The sequence below is a fragment of the Mustela putorius genome, unplaced genomic scaffold (assembly GCF_011764305.1).
Source record: "Mustela putorius furo isolate JIRA1106 unplaced genomic scaffold, ASM1176430v1.1 tig00000596_pilon_pilon_pilon, whole genome shotgun sequence".
Lineage (NCBI taxonomy): Eukaryota > Metazoa > Chordata > Mammalia > Carnivora > Mustelidae > Mustela > Mustela putorius.
The window spans coordinates 12,564,863-12,586,404 of NW_025421428.1; the positions used below are offsets into that span (position 1 = coordinate 12,564,863).

The 21,542-nt window shown below is 46.1% G+C and overlaps 1 protein-coding gene across 3 annotated transcripts in view; it reads right to left on the minus strand.

Annotated features, from left to right (window-relative positions):
* MED27 (mediator complex subunit 27) overlaps window positions 1-21,542 on the minus strand; it is a 192,159-nt gene that overhangs the window by 67,689 nt on the left and 102,928 nt on the right. The window lies entirely within an intron of this gene.

Here is a 21,542-nt window from a genome sequence, read left to right on the forward strand (position 1 = left end):
AAAATCTCTGCATATATATTATTTATTTATTTTTGAGAGAGAGAGACAGAGACAGAGAAAGAATTCTGAGCAGGCTCCATGGCCAGCATGAAGCCGAATGCAGGGCTTGAGTGCATGACCCTGAGATCATGACCCAAGCCGATGTCAAGAGCTGGACACTCGACAGACTGAGCTGCCCTGGTGCCCCAAATCCCTGCATGTATTTTAAGTAGCTGAGCCACACAGGGGCGCATGGGTACATACATTCATTTGTACAGCTTCCTGTTTTGCCTTGATTTTCACTAGGTTAGTTCTCTCTGAGCCTACTACAATGTTACCCGCGTTACCCCCGAACTCTCTGCCTGACTCTAAAACTTCTCTCGCTACGGTCAGACATATCAGGCAACCTGTCAGTTCTGTTTTTTTCCTGGACACGTTCCTCTGAAAGAGAATCTTCTCTTTTTCTGGCCCAAATGGAACTTTTATCTCTCAAGGTTTACTAATCACCGACACTAAGTACTTAGCACGGTGGCTGGCACATACTACGCTCGTACTGGGCCATCACGGGCCTGCTCTGCAGAAATGCCCTCTCTTAGCGGGATGAACTCTCCCCACCAGTGGAGGCTCACTGTGATGACGTCAACCCACAGCACCAACAGAGCAGGGTCTGGCTCACATCCTCTGAGAATAAAATCATACCAGCATCTGTGCTCACCACCCAATCACACTGGGGAGGTATAATACAATAGCTGAGATGCAAAACTATCTATTAAGAGCTTTGTATTGGATTTCGAATCCATTGGGCATGTTAAATTAAATTACATATCCATTAGATCAGGGACATATACAAGGTATGTTCTCTTGGGAGAAGAGGGAGATTAACTCTCCACTCACAGCATGACGATTTCAGCTCAAAACCGGGGGCTCACAAGAGATAAGAGACAACATAATGCCATTTGTTAAAAAGTGAACACCAATGTGTCAGTTATAAAAGGCAGGGAGTAATTGTACTGAGGAACCGATCAGGTTTTCCTCAGAGAATGTCCTCCAGCTTCAGACCGGGAGCTGCAGGGAGGGAAACCCGCAGGAGGCCCAGGGCTAAGTAACACGGACAGCAAGCAGACCCGAGCAACAGTGTGGGGGGGGGGGTGCGGAAAGCCCCTTCCTCCTGGGAAAGGGAGTCGATGGGAGACTGAAACCTTTCGAGTGTGTGAGCGGCTTTTAGTAACTCAGTACCAAACGGCTCTCTCCTACCTCTAGAAAGGACCGTAGGATAAGGGCCAGGCCTTGAAAAGTGAACTAGCTCAGAAAGAATGAGCGGTATTTCTTAAAGCAAGGCCCCATGCTGTTGATTTTTTTTTAAAGATTTTATTTTTTAAAGTAATCTCTATACCCAATGTGGGTCTCAAACCTACAATGCCAAGATCAAGAGTCACATGCAACACCGACTGAGCCAGCCACAGGCTCCCACCAATTCCGTTCTTTTTTTTTTTTTATAAAGATTTATTTATTTATTGTGTGTGTGAGAGAGAGAGATTGAGAGAGAGAGTGCGTGCGAGAGAGTGAGCGGGTGAGCACGTGCGCATGGGTGCGAACCAGGGGAGGAGCAGAGGAAGAGGGATACGCAGGCTCCATGCTGAGCACAGACCCCAATGCGGGGCTCAATCCCATGACCCTGAGATCATGACTTGAGCCGAAATCAAGAGTCAGATGCTTAACTGACTAGGCCAGACAGGCTCCCCCTCCCATTCAGTTGATTTTTAAAATGGCGGAGGAAACAACCTTTCCTGTAAAGAACAGACCACGACACTGCATGTCACCTCGTGCAGTCCCCTTCTAGATTTGTAGATTCATGATACAACCTTGGCTTTAGGCGTAAATGCTATAAACAGGTAAAAAGAGGGAAGGAAGGAGGAAGCGAAATCATGCTGCGTCACTGCCTGATGTTTTTTGAAATGGTGGATGACACAAGGCAAACTTCATGTCAAGTCACTGGAAACACTCCTGCATTTACATATTTCTTTTCTAAATCTGTGTGTATGGTTGAAACCCAATTACTTCAGACTCAGCAGGAAGCAACAATCCACTGTCCTGTGTGATTGGAGGTCACTGCAAAGCATATGCTAATGAGGAGGGGGCGGGCAATGTCTTCGGAACCAATCCTCAATCAATAACCATCATAGCTGTGGACAGGAGCATGCAAATGAACACGTGGGACTTCAGTACAAAGGTACCGTCATAATCTGCGCTCCTCTGTCCCTTTCACCTTGAAGGTTTCAAAATGCTTTCTGGAAATCCTGGCTCTTTAGGAGGCTAGAGAAATAGGGGGGCAGTTAGGTTATGTGACGATTCCGGAAACCAAGCTCAGAGTGGGGATTTCCAGGACTCCATACCAACTACTTGACTTCGATCACTTGTTAGTGAGGGCCAGAGCTCTACATGAGCAGATAAGAAATGTCCCCTGCCTTTCTGGATTCCTTCATTTACGAGATCTCTAAACACAGGACAGCAGAGAGATCTGGGGCAGAACGTTTGGTTTCCTCTCCCATTGGTGATCTCAGATGAAGCTCCGAAAACTCAATCCAAAGGTTTTGTGAAGGAAAAATGAACCTCAAGGAAACTGTTTTTCATTCACACGCCTAACATAAAGGAGATGCAAATTTTCTTTTTACAGGTGACATTATGTATTTGCCAAAAAGAGAAAGAAAGTCAGCTGCGTTTTTTAACTGAGGAAAACAATGTCTAAATCCTAGAAGCAAAAATCAAAACATTTCATTTTCAGATACACCCAACCTTTAAAACGCAAATCCACCACCAGTTACTTGACAGGAATAAGGAAAGCTAGGAACATCAGATGATAGAGAGCTGAAGAGAGAATGACACCTTCCTTTTGCTGCAGGGGTGTGGGGGTGGGGGGGCTGGCAGGGGAGGGGAGGGGAGGGCAGGCTGGCAGGGGAGGTGGTCTCTGCCGTCCCACCTCCTTGCCAGCACTTCAGCACTTCTAGGGATGTTGCCTCCTGAGCCCGCGAGCTCGCCAGCGTCTGCACAGAGCTCGGCAATGTGTCGCGTCCCACTCTGAGTGCAGGGCTGAGGACAGGTAGGAACAGCGTGCTCTCCTCCTACACGTCCACCATATGCTCCACTCCGTTCTGTGGCAGGATCAAATTCCCTTAATTTTTACCTTTGGAATATAGGCAAACAAGCAGTAACACAGCAGCGGTGACTAGTTTACACTTGAGCAGACGCGGCGCGCGAAGACATTAATTTAGTGCCAAATTGAGCAGTGAGTCACAATTTGCACATATCTGTCAACCTGTTAACAGGGTAATAACTTGGAAAGATTGCTGTTCCTATTTACATTACCGAGGCCTTTCGAAACGGAGAGCTGCTTGATGCTCTCCTCCTAGAGCACTTGGTCGGTGAGCCGGCTTCTGGTCCAAGAACTGGGCTAGAAACACGAAGTCCTAGAAATCACAGGTTCAGATCAAGGTGTGATTCTGAACGTCAATATTTTCAGGCAGGAAGTTAACTTTAAGCGATTAGAGAATCCAATCTGCCTGCTCTCCCCAGTTCCAGTCAGACTCTCAACGGTTTCCGCTTCAATTTTTTCCAGTGCAATCCACCCCGGCTGTCTCGACTCGGTAAAGGCTTCCTTAGGACCAAGCTTCCATCTCAATCACTTCAACATCTTGGCAGCATCAGAAATGATGATGCCATTCTCAGATTTCTAACATTAATTTCTGAAGCCCTATGAGCCTTGTTCTTTCTGACTGTCTTCAAGTAGTGTGGCCTGCTCCTTTCAATGTCCTTATTCAGAGAACTGAAAAATACCAGGCACTCGGAGGTCCTCCCGTCAGAGGACCCATCACTCTACAAATGACTATGACATCTCCAACAGGTGGCTCCCCCACCACATCCCAGGAGGCCGTCCCTGAACCGCCACCCCAGCATCTCCACCCACGCACCCCACTGCAGCCTCGAGGAAGGACCCACAAACACTGCCTCCGAAACCTCCAGGCTTTCTGCAAACACATAAAGACTATCAGGTTTTCCAATTTCTTTTATCGGTGTCTCTTAATCTTCCCGGGTCATGGAATCCTCTGGAAAGGTACTGCAAACTAAAATGCACATCTGTACAGCATTTTACATGCTATATTTTACATGAACTGGAGTTCATGGGCCCCCTGAAGTCCATTCCTGAACCCCAAGTTCAGAATAACTGTTCTCGGCCTGTTTTGGAATGGAGGTATCTGGTTTTTCTTCTCTGTTTCTGAATGGTGAGCTTTATTTTTCAACAAAGCCGCCTTCATTTGAGAAATAAGCTCGTTCTTGCTGCAGCCCAGAAGTGAACACACTGAAGCAATCGGGGTACAATGACTCAAACAGTTCTTGTGACCCTAAAATCATGTTTCCACGATGGGTGTCCAAGGTTAGTTTTTGTTTGTTTGCTTGTGTTTGAACACCTGCCTCTTACTGTCACTCAGCCCTTCCAACAAAGTCAAGGACCTGCTTCTGTGACCTTAGAGACCATCCTAGAGCGAGTATCCATTTCTGCCCTCCAAAGTCGCATCCCCATGCTTTCCAGAAGCTCCTTGCTAGTATCAAGAAAGAGGTCTCCACCTTCTGCATCACTGCGTAAGACATGGCTCGATGCTGAGCTTAGGTCTCGAGTCCTGAGAGGGCCAAGGAGGCTCCTACCACTCTCCAGCCTCAGCCGGCCTCCAGCTTCCACGAGCCCGAGCAGGCTTGCACTACCTTGCACGCGGTGCACGCTCCGCGTTCTCCGCTTGGAAGTCGTCCCACAACCACTTCTGCTCTCAGGCCGGGTACCCAGCCCACGCATCAAGTTTGGTTTCCAGCTTAAATGACACGTTCCCAGGGAGCCCCCCCGGACCTTCCCCTCAGCCCCAGCTGTCAGTGTCCCCGGACCTTCCCCTCAGCCCCCAGCTGTCAGTGTCCCCACCTCACTTCTAATTCTCTTTGTCGCTCCTGTCCCAGGTTCATGAAGCAATTTTTCTAGTGACTATTTGCTTAGTGTCTGTCTCCCTGAAAGGATTCTCTGCGGGCCGGCTGGCTGCTTTGCTTAATGCTGAATCCCAGCACCTCGCCGGTTACCCACTAGATGCTCCTTAAATATTGGCTGAATGAGTGGACAGGGCATTAAAAGCCAGCCATGGAAGCCCAGGCCAGGCAGGAAGGAAACCATTAAAATGCAGAGTTCTCTGCCACGGATGGAGATCGGAGGTGTGGACAGGGCACCACTTTCGCCACCAAAAAACACTAACTAGAGCAACCGGAGAGCTCTAGGGATAAACCTCAAAGAGAGCAGGAGAGAGTCTTCAAAGTCTTACATCTTTACATGCAGCTACAAAATCCCCACATCTGTTGTAGTAGAAGCTCAATGCCTCTTAGAAGCAAGAGGCTTCTAAAGAAGTGCACTGTGTTATTGACAGGCCGGTTTCAAAATGTCGCTTTTAATGAACTAATTAATTCTGCAAAAACATTCGTACGAAGATGCGTGCTACCAAACTGGGATCACGATACCAAAATGATGACAAAACAGAACGCAGAAGACATTTCTAAAGACACCAGTTCTGCAAAATATTAATTTTCTACTCCACACATTAAAATATATTGCAAACTATTTGTTATTAAAAGCCTTAAAATAATTTGCTGGACAGATGGCTTGGTTCTCTAAAGTCTGACCCCTCCTCAAAAGGAAAAGAAAAAAAAACCCAACCAACAAATCTGGACTCCAGCCAGGGATCCCGTGTTGGTGAGACGTTTAGCAGCTCAAACCAGATTTAAATAGCATCTACCCCACACAGTGTGTACGACACATGCTGTTCATTTTCTCCACCCATATGAAATCTGAAAGCTAGGAGTGCATGTATTAATAAACCACCTTTTTGGGGAGAGGGTAATGCCCAGCAGCTATCTAAAAGAGAACCGTTGCACGCTCTGAAAACGATTCAAGATTTCCTCCACACCTGTCCAGAACGATGAGTCCAAGAGGGCTGCCAGTGGGTGGGAACAGAAGGGGGTTTAATTACTGCATGAGAACGAAGCTGCCTGAGACTCAACAATCGGTCTCAGTATATGCTGAAGGAAGAAGATGGGAAACCTATGGCCAACTTCTTGGATTTGTAAGATATTTGGATCGTGTCTGTGAAAGCCTTCTGGTTATTCTGTCGAGAAAATTAAACGTATTTTCTCGACTGTACGCGAAAAGGCAAGGCTAGATGTACCAGAGACAGGAATGAGAGCTTCTGCTCAGGCTTCTTCTCCATACTCTGCTGCGCCGCTTGGCCCTCCCTGCCCAGAGTACCAACTGTGCTCTCACTCTCGCCTAGAGAAACACTCAAAACTTCACAATCTCCTACAGAAACTCACCACCAGCAGAGAGAGCTGCTTCCTTGGAGTGACACGGTGGCCAGGTCAGAGAAGTGGAGGGAGATTTCCCTTGGGAACTTCCAACGATATGAATATGTTGCTGGAACAAATGCAGGGAACCACCCAACAAAAGCTAACCTGCTTTTCCTCAAGCTAAAATCCATGCACAAAGACCCATCACATACAGAAACACAGAAACAAACCTGCCTGCCTTCCTTCTTCCCAGGTAGGGGCCACGTGTGTACGAACTAGAACACATGGCAGATACCATCATAAAACCACGTGATTTTAGCACGATTTAGAGAGGTCATACATTATTAAACAGTCTTATTAGATCTATTAATACAGATGTACTGAGTGCCCACGGTGCTCGACAAGCAATGACTGTGTTCGGGGAATGCTGTTAAATACTCAGGACAGAAACCGTGCAATGAGCTGCCCACAGAAGGCTTTCTGTGAGCACCGGATGGCTGGAGAGATGGCTCTAGCCCGTGCTTTCTGCTGGGGAGTCAGGATGAGCAGGAAAGCAGGCAGCGCTTTCCAGTTTTCCCAGTACTTCTGTGCTCCTTACCTCATCTGTTCGCTCACCAACTCTGGGAAGTAAGAGAGACGCGTCCAAGACTCCCATTTGATAAATGACAGAAAAAAGAAGGTCAAGCGACTTGCCCAAGGGAGCGGCGCAGGGGAGAGGCAGAGCTGAGCCCCGATCCTATGTCTGATTCCTGTGCACCACTGTACTTTCATTAGGTCTGCAGGAAAAACAAATTTCATTTTTGTCACTCCCCAGACTTTTCATATAACAACAGAGAAATTTTAGGAGCACATTAACGAAATGAAAGCAATTTATGTCCCTTCTTCCCAGTCATTCAGGAAATACTCACTCGGTGCCTAAGTGAGCAGGGGAACAACACTGAGCAAGGTGGTCTCTATCCTCACGGGGCTGACGCCCCACTCGCAGACAAGCCATTTTCCTTCAAGGCCACAGGCTGAGCTCCAGAAAAACAGGATAACTAAGATAAATTTCCTTCCATTCTCCTATTGGGTTTTGACACGGCGACCCCCAATTAATGTGCAAAATGTCAGGTAGCAGGAAGGGGTGAAACACTTGTGCATTTTACATTAATGACTGAACACTGATTCCGGTATCTGTGGGCCCCAGTGTTTCCTAAAACATCTGGACAGTATATTAAGCTTAGGAAAGGATTATAATTTCACTCAACATCTACCTCCTCTACAAGCCCTTACATGTTACAGAGAAAGAGAACAAGCAAACAAACCCAAACAAGAAAAAACCCATATTGAGCTTTCCAGCAACACCAATTAGCAATAGTTACTAAATCAGTCATCTCTGGTCCGAGCTGGTGAGAGGACACTCGGAGCTCAGATGGGCAGTGGGGCATGTGTGAACAAATGACGCCGTGAGAAAGCACCCCCGGGCCTCTGACTTTCAACCAGGGAGCTGGACGAGGCATGCTGGAAAGCTATACCCCTTCCCAACTTCCCACGGCTTTCCTTCCCAGCCCCGGGTATAGCCGAGGCCTGGTTTGCCAGGGGTAGACTGGCCTGTTCACACTGGGCACTTCTTGGCAATGCTTTCATGGGTGACTGTGTTCCACTAGTTCAGAATTTGCTGCACACGCACAGGACAAGATTGGGATCCTATCTGACTTTTAGTGTACCTGAGAACATATGTGGTAGGTTTCAGGAAGAGAAATGTCAAAGGTTATGCAAATAATCGCTGAACACCTAACTTGTTCCAACCACAACAACACATTAAGCAAATGCAGAAATGGCCAGAAACAGCCAACACATTTCAGGAAGACACAAAACTAACCCTCCAAACCCAATCCTGGGACAAATTTGTTTGTACAAGTTTTACTTTCATTCCTCAGGCCATCGCTGCTTGAGGAGCGAGTCAGAGGCCCACTCGTCTCCAGTCCCTGCCAATGATTTTGCATTTAATACACATTTCGTAAGCGTTCCGTGGACAGGGCCGGGTTAAGCAGAGTGGAGCAAGGCTAAATAAAAAACAAAGTCAGCAGAACCGTGTTCTGTAATGGCTCCTTTAATAAAAAGTAAAAAATTCGAAACCAGATTCAACATCATTCGTTTAACAGGGATTTCCTAGATGCTGTAACCGTGGCTGCGGGCAGTTCGGAAGTGCACGGCATTCAGACAGGATAAAGCAATCACAAGGACAGGACCGTCCCCGAGAAATGGGGGCCCCAGGCTCATCTTCTGTCCCTGTCCTCCTCCTCTTTCTTTGCAAAGGGACCAGCACCCCTGAGCTGCAGGCAGGGCCACTTCCTCTTGGACCACTGTAAGCACTAGTTTGCTCTTCTAAGGCCACTGCCGAATTCACACTGGCCTCGGATTACAGTCCCCACAGTGGGACGTGTACATTCACAAAGCAGTGCATGAGGTGCTGTTACGTGGCGCAGATGGACAAGCGTTTTTCATCTGAATGTATATGTACACAGAAAAATACATACTAGCAAATAAAACCTGTGACTCCATTTCCAGGATGAGGCTACCTTTTAATGATGAGGTTATTTAAAGGAAAATATTATGCAAATAACAGAAGAGCCGACCAAGGTTATGGCAAAAATCCTAAAGGTGGCTTCTAGATGACTGAGTAGAGAAAGCCCCTTCTAGTAAGGCAGGTAATTAAACAGCCTCGGTCAAGGAAGATTTTGCTTGTCTTTGTAAACTGTTTTTTCCATTCTAAATATATCTTCACCTTTGTATCTTAAAGGAAAGGAAAAAAAAAGATCTTCAGGCATCCATCTAGAGCTACTGAAGAGAGAGAAATGGATAAGCAAACCAGGAGGGGCCAGGATGTTTTGGTCAGCTATCCCGTGGAGCAGGGGCTGGGGACGATCCATCCCCTGGGAGCTGGCTACCCTGGAACGTGTGTCTGGGAATGTGCAGTTTGGGCATGGGAAGGGAGTCTCCGTAACAGAAAGTCAGATGGCTTTCACACAGGCAGCAGCATGGATGGCCACTGGCCCCCAAATACCTTTTGTCATCTAAAAGGAGTAAAAAATTGTGCCATGACACATCTCTCCCAGTGCCGCCAGAGCTAGGGTTCTACCTGAAACAGGTGGTGATGCCCGCCGGCCCTGAAAAGAACTCTCAGAGGGCGCCCTCTACAGGTGTATACTGGCCTCACCAAACTACAAACAACACTTCTCTTTACTTCCCTGAACTGAGAAATCCCGTGGCTGTCCTTTCAAATCCCGTACAAACTCTTACACGTTGCAAATCAGAGGAGAAATAAAGTTAATCAGTTTGACCTCCTGCTCACCCACGCCATCACCACTCCTCCGAGCTCTACCCACGAGTTCAGTCCCTGCGGCCCTCAATTCCAAGGAAACTTTCCTCTGCCCAGGGAGAGGGGAAAACTTCAGGGGAATAAAGCCCATCATTTATAAATAAGGAAGGTCATAAGAATGATTTAAAAGACAAAGAAAAGAATAATGGCTTAGAAGGGCCACTACATCCAGAAGACACAACAAATCCTAAATGCTCCTAAACGGAGACGACAACAGGCCTTTCTTAGTATTATTAAAAGAAGCAGATGGGAAATCAGTAAGACAGAACATCTGAACAATGTATTCAACTAACTTGACCTGAGTGACATATATATCCTACATCCATCCCCAAACAGTAGAATATACACACTTCTCAAGTGCAAAGAGAATATTCCCTCACACAGACCACAACCTGGGTCTTAAAACAAGTCTAAAAATCATGCAGAATATGCTGTTCTCTGACCAAAAACAAGTCTAAAAATCAGCAGAATATGCTGTTCTCTAACCACAGCTGAAGTTATAGATCAATAACAAAAATATATCGGAATTGGGGCACCTGGGTGGCTCAGCTGGTTAAGCATCTGCCTTCGGCTCAGGTCATGATCCCAGGGTCCTGGGGTTGAGAGCCCCACATTTGGCTCCCTGCTGAGCAGGGAGTCTGCTTCTCCCTCTCCCTCTGCCTGCTGTTCCCCCTGCTTGTTCTCTCTCTCTGTCCAATAAATAAAATATTTAAAAGAAAAAAATACATATATGTTTAAAGCCTCCCAGATATTTAGAAATTAAACAACCTACTTCCTAATAACTCGTGAGACAATGACTCACAAAGAAAATTAGAAAATATCTTGAACTGAATAATAAAAGATATATGAATATGTGTAGAATGCAGCCAAAGCCATGCTTGGAGGGAAGTTTATAGTTCAAGAGAGCTTACGTAAACAACAAAAAATGAGTGAAAGATCAAAGATCTACACTTGCATTTTAAGACATAAGAAAAAGAAAAGCAAATTAAACCCAAAGTAAGGAGACGGAAGGCAATAATGTATGTAAATAAATGAAACAGAAAACGGACAAAAAGTAGAGAAACATCACTGAGATCAAAAGCAGATAATTTGAAAGAAACTAAGTCAAACTGAGAAGTCTCTGGCTAGACTGATCAAGGAAGAAAAAGGAGCAAAGACAAAATTTACCAATATCAGGACTGAATGAGGAGATACCACTCAGACTCCAGAGATATCAGAAAGGTAGTAAGGAGTATTATGAACGATGTTACGCCAATATACTCAGTGGCTCTGATGACACAGATAGCCCCTGAGACATAAATCAGACAAGTGATTAAGAAGAAATAAAAACTTAAGGAGCTCTGATATCTACTTCTTAAAAGTTGAAGTGGTTAACAAAAACTTTCTCAAGAGAGAGCTCCAGGCCCACATGGGTTCACTGGTTAACTGTATCAAAAATTTAGGGAAGCAGTATCATGAACTGTACAGAAACGTTCAGAAAAAAGAGGAGGGAACGTTTCTCAATTCATTTAATGGGGCCAGTACCCTCCCTGAAACTGAAATGAGAAAAAGCCACTACAATAATATATTCCTCTTAAACAAAGACACAACGTTCCTTAACAAAAGCCGGGTCTCCTCCTCACTTCTGCCTTCTCTTTGGAGCCTGGGCCCGATCTTTCTGGTTGGGGAAGATGGACAGGAATCCGACCTGAGGAGCTGCGGGCCCCCAAGTGCCGAGCACGCTCCCCAGCGGTTGATTTTCAGCAGGGCGACCTCATACAGCGAAGCCCTCTGGCCTCTGTATTTGCCCATCTGGATTATTAAGCATTTCACATGCATTTGAATATAGAAATTATTTGGGGTATATTTAGATCTGTATATCACTATCAAAAATAAGATATTTCGCTCAAAATAATTTTTTTTTTTTTAAAGATCTTATTTGTCAGAGAAAGATACAGAGAGAACGCGAGTGCACAGGCAGGGGAAGCAGCAGGTAGAGGGAGAAGCAGGCTCCCCGCTGAGCAAGGAGCCCAATGTGGGACTCGACCCCAGGACCCTGGGATCATGACCCGAGCCGAAGGCAAACACTCAACTGACTGAGCCACCCAGGCGTCCCTCAAAATAATTTTTGGATAGAAAATATTTTCTTTTCTTATTGAGAGGGAACAAAGAGTAAGTGAGGAAGGCAGGAGTGCAGTTCAGATCAGGTGATCCGGAGCCCCACTGGGTGGGTTCAAGTCCCACTTGAGGCTCCACTAAGTGAGGCAAATTACTGGGCTTCAACCCTCCCGAGATGAGGATAAAAATAGTATCTTTCAGGGGGTGGTTGTGAGAACCACAGGACATAAAGCACAGGAAGAATCAGTGCATCTCCTAGCATCTCTCACACACGGTTAACACTAGGTTCGATGATGATGGTAAGTGGACACATCAAACCCTCACCTAGAATCCACGTAGCGGGGTCCTTTCGCCAATGTGTCCCCCATCGCTCCTCCATTACCCCATGGTGTGTGGGGTGGGGGGTATGGGAAAGCCCGGCTCTACCCCTCTCTCCTGCTCACTTGGGGGCTCACTTCTGTCTTCAGAAGAGGAAGGTCTCTGATGGTCCCTCCAGTTCTAGTCAGGTCGGTATACATTTCCTCAGAGTGCGCTATGCGCACAAAGAAACAATTACACAGCTTCAAAGACTCTCCATCTTTGAATGGTACATCCGGTAATCATGCTAGAAAACTCAGTCCATCAGAATACCCTATTCCTTAGCCTTTGCAAATAACTGGAACATGCTGTCTTCATCACTGTCTGGGGCGGGGGGTGGCCACTGCTAGATACTTCTGAAGAAATCTGTGACCAGAAAAGACCACTGTAGTTAACTCTTAGCACTAAAAGACGAGTGTCTTAACGAGAGCCCAGGAAACAAGAATTTTGTAATCAAGGAAATTTACAGGAAGGCCCCCCCCACTGCGGTTCACAAGTGAACGCTGACTGTGGCTGTGTAGGCTGCTCTAATGTGGCCAAGGAGGATGTTCAGAGAACATGTGTGATTAAAGGGTACGTGTCTGGTATGCCTTTCGCTTGAGAACCTCAGCATAAAATAGATAAAAACAATTATTTATTTAAACGTTAACTGCTTTAGAAATACAAGGAGCATATGCACCCAGGTCCTTAAGTGCCTATATTTCCAACACCCACTCTTTAAACAGATCTGCCACGAGAATAGACGCAGACATAACTCAGTTTGATCTGTCATATCAATCACTCCACTTAATTCTCCAAATATCACCGTATGCATCTACTCATGAAGGTGTAACTCGAGCTCTGACCTGGGAAGAAGTGGGCGGGCGCGCACGTGTGTGTGTGTGTGCCCATGCACGCGCGTGCAAACACACGCACATGCAATATTCCAGTGGGCAGAGCAGATTATTCAAGAGTTCAGGACACAGCTCATTAACGATAAAACACTGTCAGTTTCTCTTGCTCAGATCCCACAGTTGTCTTCGACAGGGAGGACCGCAGTGAATCACCCTGTGAATGAGTCAACACCACTACGGTGTTAACGTCAACTGCTTGGAACAATGTTAATATGGAGGACTATGTGCAAAAAGGACACATAATCATTCCATTCGGGTGGAAACAGGTGCCGCACCAATGTGAACAGTAAAGGGATGACGAGTCGGAGGGTGTGCACAGAACATGAACCAACCAGTAATACGTTCTGGAAACAAGGAGGACAGAGATGTAACAACAAGGGAAGAGAGTGTGTCTTTAGCCGAGATGAGACAGATGACATAGTTACTCCTAAAACATGCAAATGAAAGTTGCCGAGGGAAGACAGATCAATTATTCTTGGTCGATGAGAATAAGAGGAGAGAGAGTTCTGGCAGGGAACACGGAGGTTCAATATTAGGCAAAAGTTTACAAGAGGAAGGACTGCCAGCAGAGTGGAGAGGCTGCTGGGAGAGGCAAGCAAATGACCGCCCGTAGAGGCATTCGGGGTTAAAACTCGACACCTGCCTAATTACGAGTGGAATTATTCCTGCCACAGTTGACAAGAACGGGAGAAATGTCCCATTAGAGAGGTCTATTTGGATCTAAATGAGAATGAAAACAAGGCGGTTAAACTCCTGCTCTGCAACATTCTTAACCCTCCGGTATAAGTGAGGGTTTCGCCCACTGGGCAAACTCTTGACATTTCAACCCATCATATGCCCCTTACAATGGCCTTGCATATGCCGCAACTGGCAAGAAATCAACACAATGGTGACTCCGTTCAGAGGAAAGAAAGGCTAGCTGTCTGGAAGGTGGCTCTCAGTAATGCACATCACAACCACTGAACAATATTTCTTCCCTGCCTGAAATGCTCTCTGACATTTTTCAGCCCTAATTCAAAGGTTTCTTTCTTTGTTGAGTTCAAAACAGTAGCACATTATTTGTTGTTAAACAATGTAAAGCATTTAAGCTTGATTAGCATGACTCTAAAACTTTTCATCATTTTCATGAAAGTTCCAAGGGCCTGCTGACAGCCATGGGAAATAGGGACTTTTTCTAGATATCCACAGTAAATAATGATCCACCACTGGCCTCTGCATTCCGAGGCCTAATGAAGGCAGCAGGGTGTGTGACTGAACTTCCTGCCTTCATTAACTAGCTGAGGAGTCTTGGGGAAACTCAGCTTTCTACATCTCTTCGCACCCAAAGAGCAGCGCCCATTCATGACCACTGGGATGGTACCTCCCAAAGGCTACGGAGGCCTTCTGCTTGCTCTCTACGGTGGACGTGTACACTGCTATTCTAGCAGTATTGCCTCCACGAGGACTGAAGGCACTTTAGAGAATCAATTCTTGCTTGGAAATATATTCCACAAGTTGACAGATTTGAGAATTATAGTAATAGCCCCCAAAGGAATCACATAATTGTGGAGCTGGGCAGCAACCGAGAGGTATCTAGTCCAAATTCTTTACTCTTTGGAGAGTGAAACAAGGCACCCAGGGGCTGGCTGACTTGTTTAAAGCCTTCTGGCTGGCTGTAGGCAAGGCTGAGATGAGAACTCAAACCTTCTGAGACTGTCCTGGATAGAGACCCTTTCAAATGTGCCCACTAATAAAGATTACGAACCAGTAAACTCTTCTAAGAGATTTAAGAGCCTCTTTTAGCCACATGTAAACAAGTGTTCCATGTATTTTCCCACTGCATTTCTTTTTTATAATATTCATACCTACTCTTGCTTTTCCAACAGTAAATTCTAGTCACAGTTTAGGTGTGATTGAAACTACGCCACGAGGTTTTAGGGAATCTTCTTGATCTCTTTTCAAGCACAGATTTGGGAGAAATAATGAGTTTGTGTTTAAATGTACACTTGGATGTACTCAAATCAGTCCATGCTGGGAGCTACCCCATGCTCAATTAATAGCTGCTTTGATATTTTCCGAAAAACTTTTGGAATAAAATAATAATTCAGTCTTTGTAAAGATTCTCAGCATTCTTCCCTTCAGCAAAGAAGAAAAGCTGGACGGCATACACAGGAAGATAGTTTCATCTCATGTGGATTTCAAGTAACTGGCTAATGATTTTCATTCCGCAGATGTGGATGACATTTCAGCATTGATTCAAGCACACTTGATTCATCTATTTTGGTTTGCGAGAAAGTTTCCAATCCAAAAATAAAACTTTAAAAAACCAAACATGTATTTCTAAAACCTGTGCCGCAATGACCAGTAAAATATTGGAGCATAATGTCCAACTAAACCATTTTCAAGCCATACATCACTTTCTGTTTGGGTCCTACCCAACTGTTTCAAAGTTCATTTTTACGGTGTTCAGGGATAATAGCAACTGTATCATTCGCAGAAGCCATGTCCAGTCAATTTCTACAGAGAGCAAATGGAATTTTTCCAAATAGATTAAGTTTTAGTGTGGAGAAAAAAGACCCCCTGAGGTTAGTATTTCTGAAACAAAATGGCCAGAAATTAAGTTTAGATAATTTCAAGGGATATTTTTCAAGTGTGACTGGTTCCAAATGGGAGGCCCACCATCTTAAACTTGAACTTTTTTAAAGCCCCCAGAAGCAGCAAGCGGGGGTGGGGGGGTTTAAAAAAAAAAAAAAGATGGGAACAATCAAGATTCCTATATCATGGCAAAAGTGTTTTGACCACCAGTGGCTGTAAGGTGCGAGACTCAGCCCTCACGGGCTACCCCCACTGGCCCACTGGTCCACAGCTACGGACACTGCTTTTTCATTAGCAAGAGCTTCTGATCCCTCCCGCCTGTCTCTTTGGATGCCTAAAATCAATGTCATCTGTTTTTATGAATGTCTTTCAAAAACGACGGCCTCCTTATTCCTAACAAGAAAACAATTTGATTTTTCATTAATGTAAGGAGCACCGACTGAAGACTTCTGCTTCATGTTTATCTTTTTTTTTTTTCCCCTATTTCTCCTCCTGTTACATAAGCATCGGCTCCTGGCTGTTGTTACTATGTGTGCTGCCTGTTTCCAAAGGCGTTGCCCTGACAACCTGAAGACAACCGGCTCTGTGAGAGGGTCTTCCACAGCAAGGCCGGTTAGGCCAACTTTCATACTTCCTGGTTCCAGACTATGTTCCAATCTGTAACGGCATCAAACACCAAGCAGGGACCACAAAGGTGTGCCAACTGCCCGCCCGGCGTGAGCGCCTCTGGTTGACCGTGAGGCTGTGGAGGGGGCAGCACAGGCGCAGGAAGGGCTGCAAACCATCGGCTCCATGAACTTGGGCAAGTGATCGTTAGAGCTGCTCCTAGCCCAGCAGCTTGTTCGGATTCAATAAGGTGTTAAATGCTCAGACTAGGCCTGAAGCCAAGTAATAAATCACTCAAGAAATCCCAGCTGTCAGGGACACCGGTAATGGTGGCAGTGGAGGCGGCCATGATGTCGCTGATGGTGGCGGAGGGGGTGGTGATGGTACTGACGGTGGTGGCGAAGGTGGCATGACAGTGAGGCAGCATCTAGGCTCGTCTGTACCTTGATTAATTTCTTCAAGGTCAAGATGGTCAAGGAAAGTTGCATCCACTGAGACAAATCACCCTGGCCACATAGCAGGTCCACAAGTACCAAACCATGGGAGTTTTTAACGATGTAAGAGCAAGAGGAAGAAGAGGTGGTGGTGGTGGGGGGGTTGGCATCATGAATGGTACCGAATCCCCACCCCAAACTCTTCTTATTTAAACCTTGAACCAAGGACACACAACTCTTATAAGATGGTGGTCTGTTTTAGAAAACGAAAAGCAGAATGTTTAAGCACAAGGGATCAAACTGGTCCGCTTTGATGGAGTCCTTTCTGATACAAGGACATATTAACCATATTTCAAGCTTTCCCATGGCACTATGCTAATGCCTGCTCAGTGTTACATCTGAAATCCTGCAACCCTTCCAGCAATTCTATACTCACTTATTTTAAACTCACTGTATTTTCTCACACGCACCCTTCTCAGTAAAGGTTTTTTGAAAGTGGAAGTACATAAACTTAGAGCCTGTATACGATGAGTTATTTATCTGGATCTGTATCATTTGCAGGTATTTTCAACTTCAGCAAAAAGGTTGGGAAGGTGAAAAAGTTGAGATCCCTTAATCTTTTCTTTTGAAAATAAATTATTCATGAAGCTCTTTCCCTCATTCCCAAATGGTTAGGTTTAAACAATTGCTTAAAGTGCTGTTTTTAACTGAAGAACACATTATTCATAAAGCCTACAGCCCAGGAAACACTTACTTGCTAACTGGTCATTTTCATCTGATCAATGACTTCGCAGTGTTGAAACATACCACAGTGGAATGTGCTTCCAGCACGGGGCCAGTGGCATTAAGTGCCTGCCTCTCATCAACAAAACAAGTTGGTTAATGGTCATTTTATGGTCCAAATATTACCCTGAAAATCTATTACAGTGTGGCTTGGTCAACCCTATCTGAGATGATTTGGGGGAACTAAGCACACTGGGAACCTTCCTGTAACAGGTTAATGGATCAATTTATTTATTTCAAATTTGTCCTTTTCAAGTTGAAAAACCACTAAAGACTTTCCAAGCAATCAGCTCAATAACCAAGTCATGCTGATCTGTTGATCTTGGCCCTTCTCTGTCATTTACGGTTCCTGGGTCAGTGCTGCTGGCTTGCTGCTGGCACAGGAGCAGAGCCAGCCAAGATGCAGAGCTTCGATCTGTCTCCTGGGAGGCTCCAGGTCGCTGAGACTCTCGGACTACCTTATGTTCAAAGGCATCGCTGGGCTTCACCTGTTTTTTAATACAATCCTGAAGTTAAGAAAGAGCTCAAATCACACACACACAAAAGCATTCCATTTAAATGACAAAGCCTAGGCCACTCCCATTTGTTAACAAGTACTACCTCAAATTTCTCATTAAAGTATGCCACTAATTTTAGTCCTCCTCCTCCCTGCCCCCATCTGAGAGTTCTCTTTAAAGTTAATAGCTATGAAACATGAAAGTCCCAGTGACGGTAACCAAGCATCGGCAAAACAGCTGGTGACAATCACAGACTCAGGAGTCTCGAATGTTTCTCAGTAACCGCGGGTATCTAGAGAGGCCATCCACTTCACAATATGGTTCTGACCCCTGAGATGAAGGGTGCATTCCTGCTAATAATGGTCCCTAACTCGAGATTTCAACACCAGGCAAGAGGAAGTTCTATTTTTGCTGATTTCAGGTCACACGCAATAAGGTCACGAACTCACTGTCGGCCCTACCAGAAGGAAGAACGAGTTTAAAATTTCTTAGGATTCTTTTCGCTCTTTTAGCGACACTTCTAATGACATGGTTGGCAGTAAGAACTCTGGAGTCTGTCAGTCACCATGGTGCTGCTAGGTGTCATGACATAGCAGAGAGACCCTGACTGCCCAAGTCCCGATCTTCACTCTGACACTAACTAGCTATGCAACCTTGGCCAGGTCACTTACCCTCTCTGTGCCTCAGTTTCCTCCTCTGTAAAAGATGCACAACAGAGCAGCCCCCTTATCTGCAGTTTCAGGTACCCGCAGTTAACTGTGGTCCAGACACAGACGGCCCTCCTCCTGATGTGCTGTCAGAAGGTCAGTGGTAGCCGAGCACTACGCCCCCATGCCCACGTCACTCCCCGCTCTGTCCCATCCCACAGGCATTTTACCAGCTCACATCCTCACAAGAAGAAGGGTGAACACAATATATTTTGAGAGAAATCACACTGGCACAACTTTATGACAATACATTGTTACACTTGTTCTATTTTGTTATTAGTTACTGTGGCTAATTTCCTGCAGCGCCTAATCTAGAAATTAAACTTTCTCATGGGTATGCAAGAATTGGAAAAAGCATAGATGATACAGGGTCCAGTACTAACTGCGGTTTCAGTTATCCACTGGGGGTCCTGGGACAGATCTCACACAGATAAGGGGGAGACTACTGCAGTTCCGACCTCACAGGGACACGGAAGGACGAGCTGGAGTAGCAGGTGCAGGGGACTTAGGACAGAGCACGGCACCTGGTCAGTGCCAGCCGCACGCTCGCCAGAACTACTCTGCGCTAACTGTGCGGCACTGTTCCCCGATCTCGGTTTCCTCCTCCGTAAAACAGGAAGAATAGTAATATTTTTCTCATGATGTGGCTAAGTAACGAGGCACGTGATGTGCTCGGCACAGGGCCTCGTACACATGTGCTCGACACGGTATGCGGCAGCGATCATGGAGCTTCTATCAGTAACCGAATGCTTTCTCACACTGCTCTCTGTGCGCGAGTCTTCGTGCCTGAATAAACGATATGCCGCAAGCCTACTCAAAATGCAGCCCAGGGCCATTCCAACTTGTGACTGTTAATTCAAAAGTATCAGAAAAGCATAGCACTGTTTTCAGAATTCTACTTCGCCAAGAAATATCCCTTAAATGCATCCCCCATGACACCATGACGAATCCACAAAAATGCTCAAGGGGTACTCGCGCACGGAGAGCTGTAAAATGCACCTGGAGGGGTACATCCCTTCTGCAACACAGGCTGCATTCATAGCAGAGACGCCCCCTCGGGAAAGATACCTGCACGTGGCGTTACAGTCTGTCTTAAGCTAACAGATACTGATCCTTACAAGAATCCTAGTATGCAGAGCTGATGGAAAGAAACCTAACGGCAGTAAGTGGGAGGCCCAAGGTCCTCTAACTGTGAAGGGGCAGAGGCGGGGCAAGAATCTTGCTTTGCCTCTAGCTCCAAGTCCATCTTTCCTCCTGCCGTACGACCGGGCTGTAGTGGAAATGCTCTACCTGCGAGTCTAGAGTCTACACTGTGGTACATGACTGCTACTCTTCTGTCTCCAACCACAGTGGATGTGTGTGTGTGCATAAACATGGCATAATGAGACTCCAGGGCAGAAAGGCAGAGAGCAAGACACCACCACTCTTCTCTGGGACAGGTAAAACTGACTAAATTTTTTGATATTTAATTCAGTGCATATTTCATTACCATTCTAGTATCTTTTTTTTTTTCCCTTTAAGTAGGCTCCATGCCCAGCATGGAGCCCAACTCAGGGCTTGAACTCATGACCCCGAGATCAAGACTTGAGCTGAGATCAAGAGTCACACGCCTAACCAACTGAGCCACCCAGATGCCCCTCTAATATCTTAAGTGGAATTAATTCTTGCATTTTTTTTTTTTTAAGAGAGAGGGAGAATGCATGCATGGGAGGGCAGGAAGAGCTAGAGGGAGGGAGAGAGTCTTAGGCACACTCCATGCCCAGTACAGAGCCCAACATGGGACTCAATCCCATGACCCCAAGATCATGACCTGAGCCAAAATCAAGAGTTGGGTGCTGGGGCACCTGTGTGGCTCAGTGGGTTAAGGCCTATGCCTTCAGCTCGGGTCATGATCCCAGAGTCCTGGGATAGAGCCCCGCATCGGGCTCTCTACTCGGCAGGGAGCCTGCTTCCTCCTCTCTCTCTGCCTACTTGTGATCTCTGTCTGTCAAGTAAATAAAATCTTCAAAAAAAAAAAGAGTTGGGTGCTTAGCCAACTGAGCCACCCAAGTGTCCCTCCTCTTGCGTTTTTTCCCCAGCTATGTGCCCTCAACATTTTAGAAAAAGATTTTTCTTTTACTTGTTTTTCAGGGTAATATAAATCATGGTTAAAAGGGTTAGTTTGGGGGGAAAAGTTTCACAATGTCTGGGCTGGCCAGAGAGAGACAGGGTCTTTTGTGCTCAAGACCTCCGATCTCCTGTTATAGGGCCACCACTATTCTGAATTCAGGAGTGGATGAGATGTCCCTGACAAGGAACTAGAGAATGAAGAGGAGCTTCTGCTCAGGTGGAAATGCCTATGAGGCACGTAGCTCAGGTTGGGGCGGGGGGGAGTGAGAAGGCAGCTTGTGGGGTGGCTACTTCGACAGTGGTCAGGGAGGCCTCTGAGGCAACAATGAATTTGATGAGGCAGCATAATTCTGGAATCTCTCTAAATCTCCTCCTAGAAACGGGACAGGGCAACTAGAAGAGTGAGAGATGGATGAATCTTTAGTAAAACTTGATTTTAAAAAATTCTCCACGAACCACAAAATACAAGTGGACAGGACTGCCAGGGTCAGCGGCTGCAAGGCTGGGTAGAGTGATGGGAAATGGGACAAATGATTGGCCTACAGGCCACAGAGCCTCCAAGCCACCAGGAAATGCCCTCCTCCAAAAAGCAGGACCCCCTGTGAGCAGGAGCCCTGTAGTGGGGGGTGGAAACCACTGGCACACTGAGTGCCTCCTCTGGGGTCTGAGTACAGATGACACGCACACCCGAGACGGAGTCACTGAAGGCTGCAGGAGGGTCAGCCAGGGCTGCTTGGGCAGTAGAACCAGCCAGCAACACTCCACTCAGAAAGGCAGAT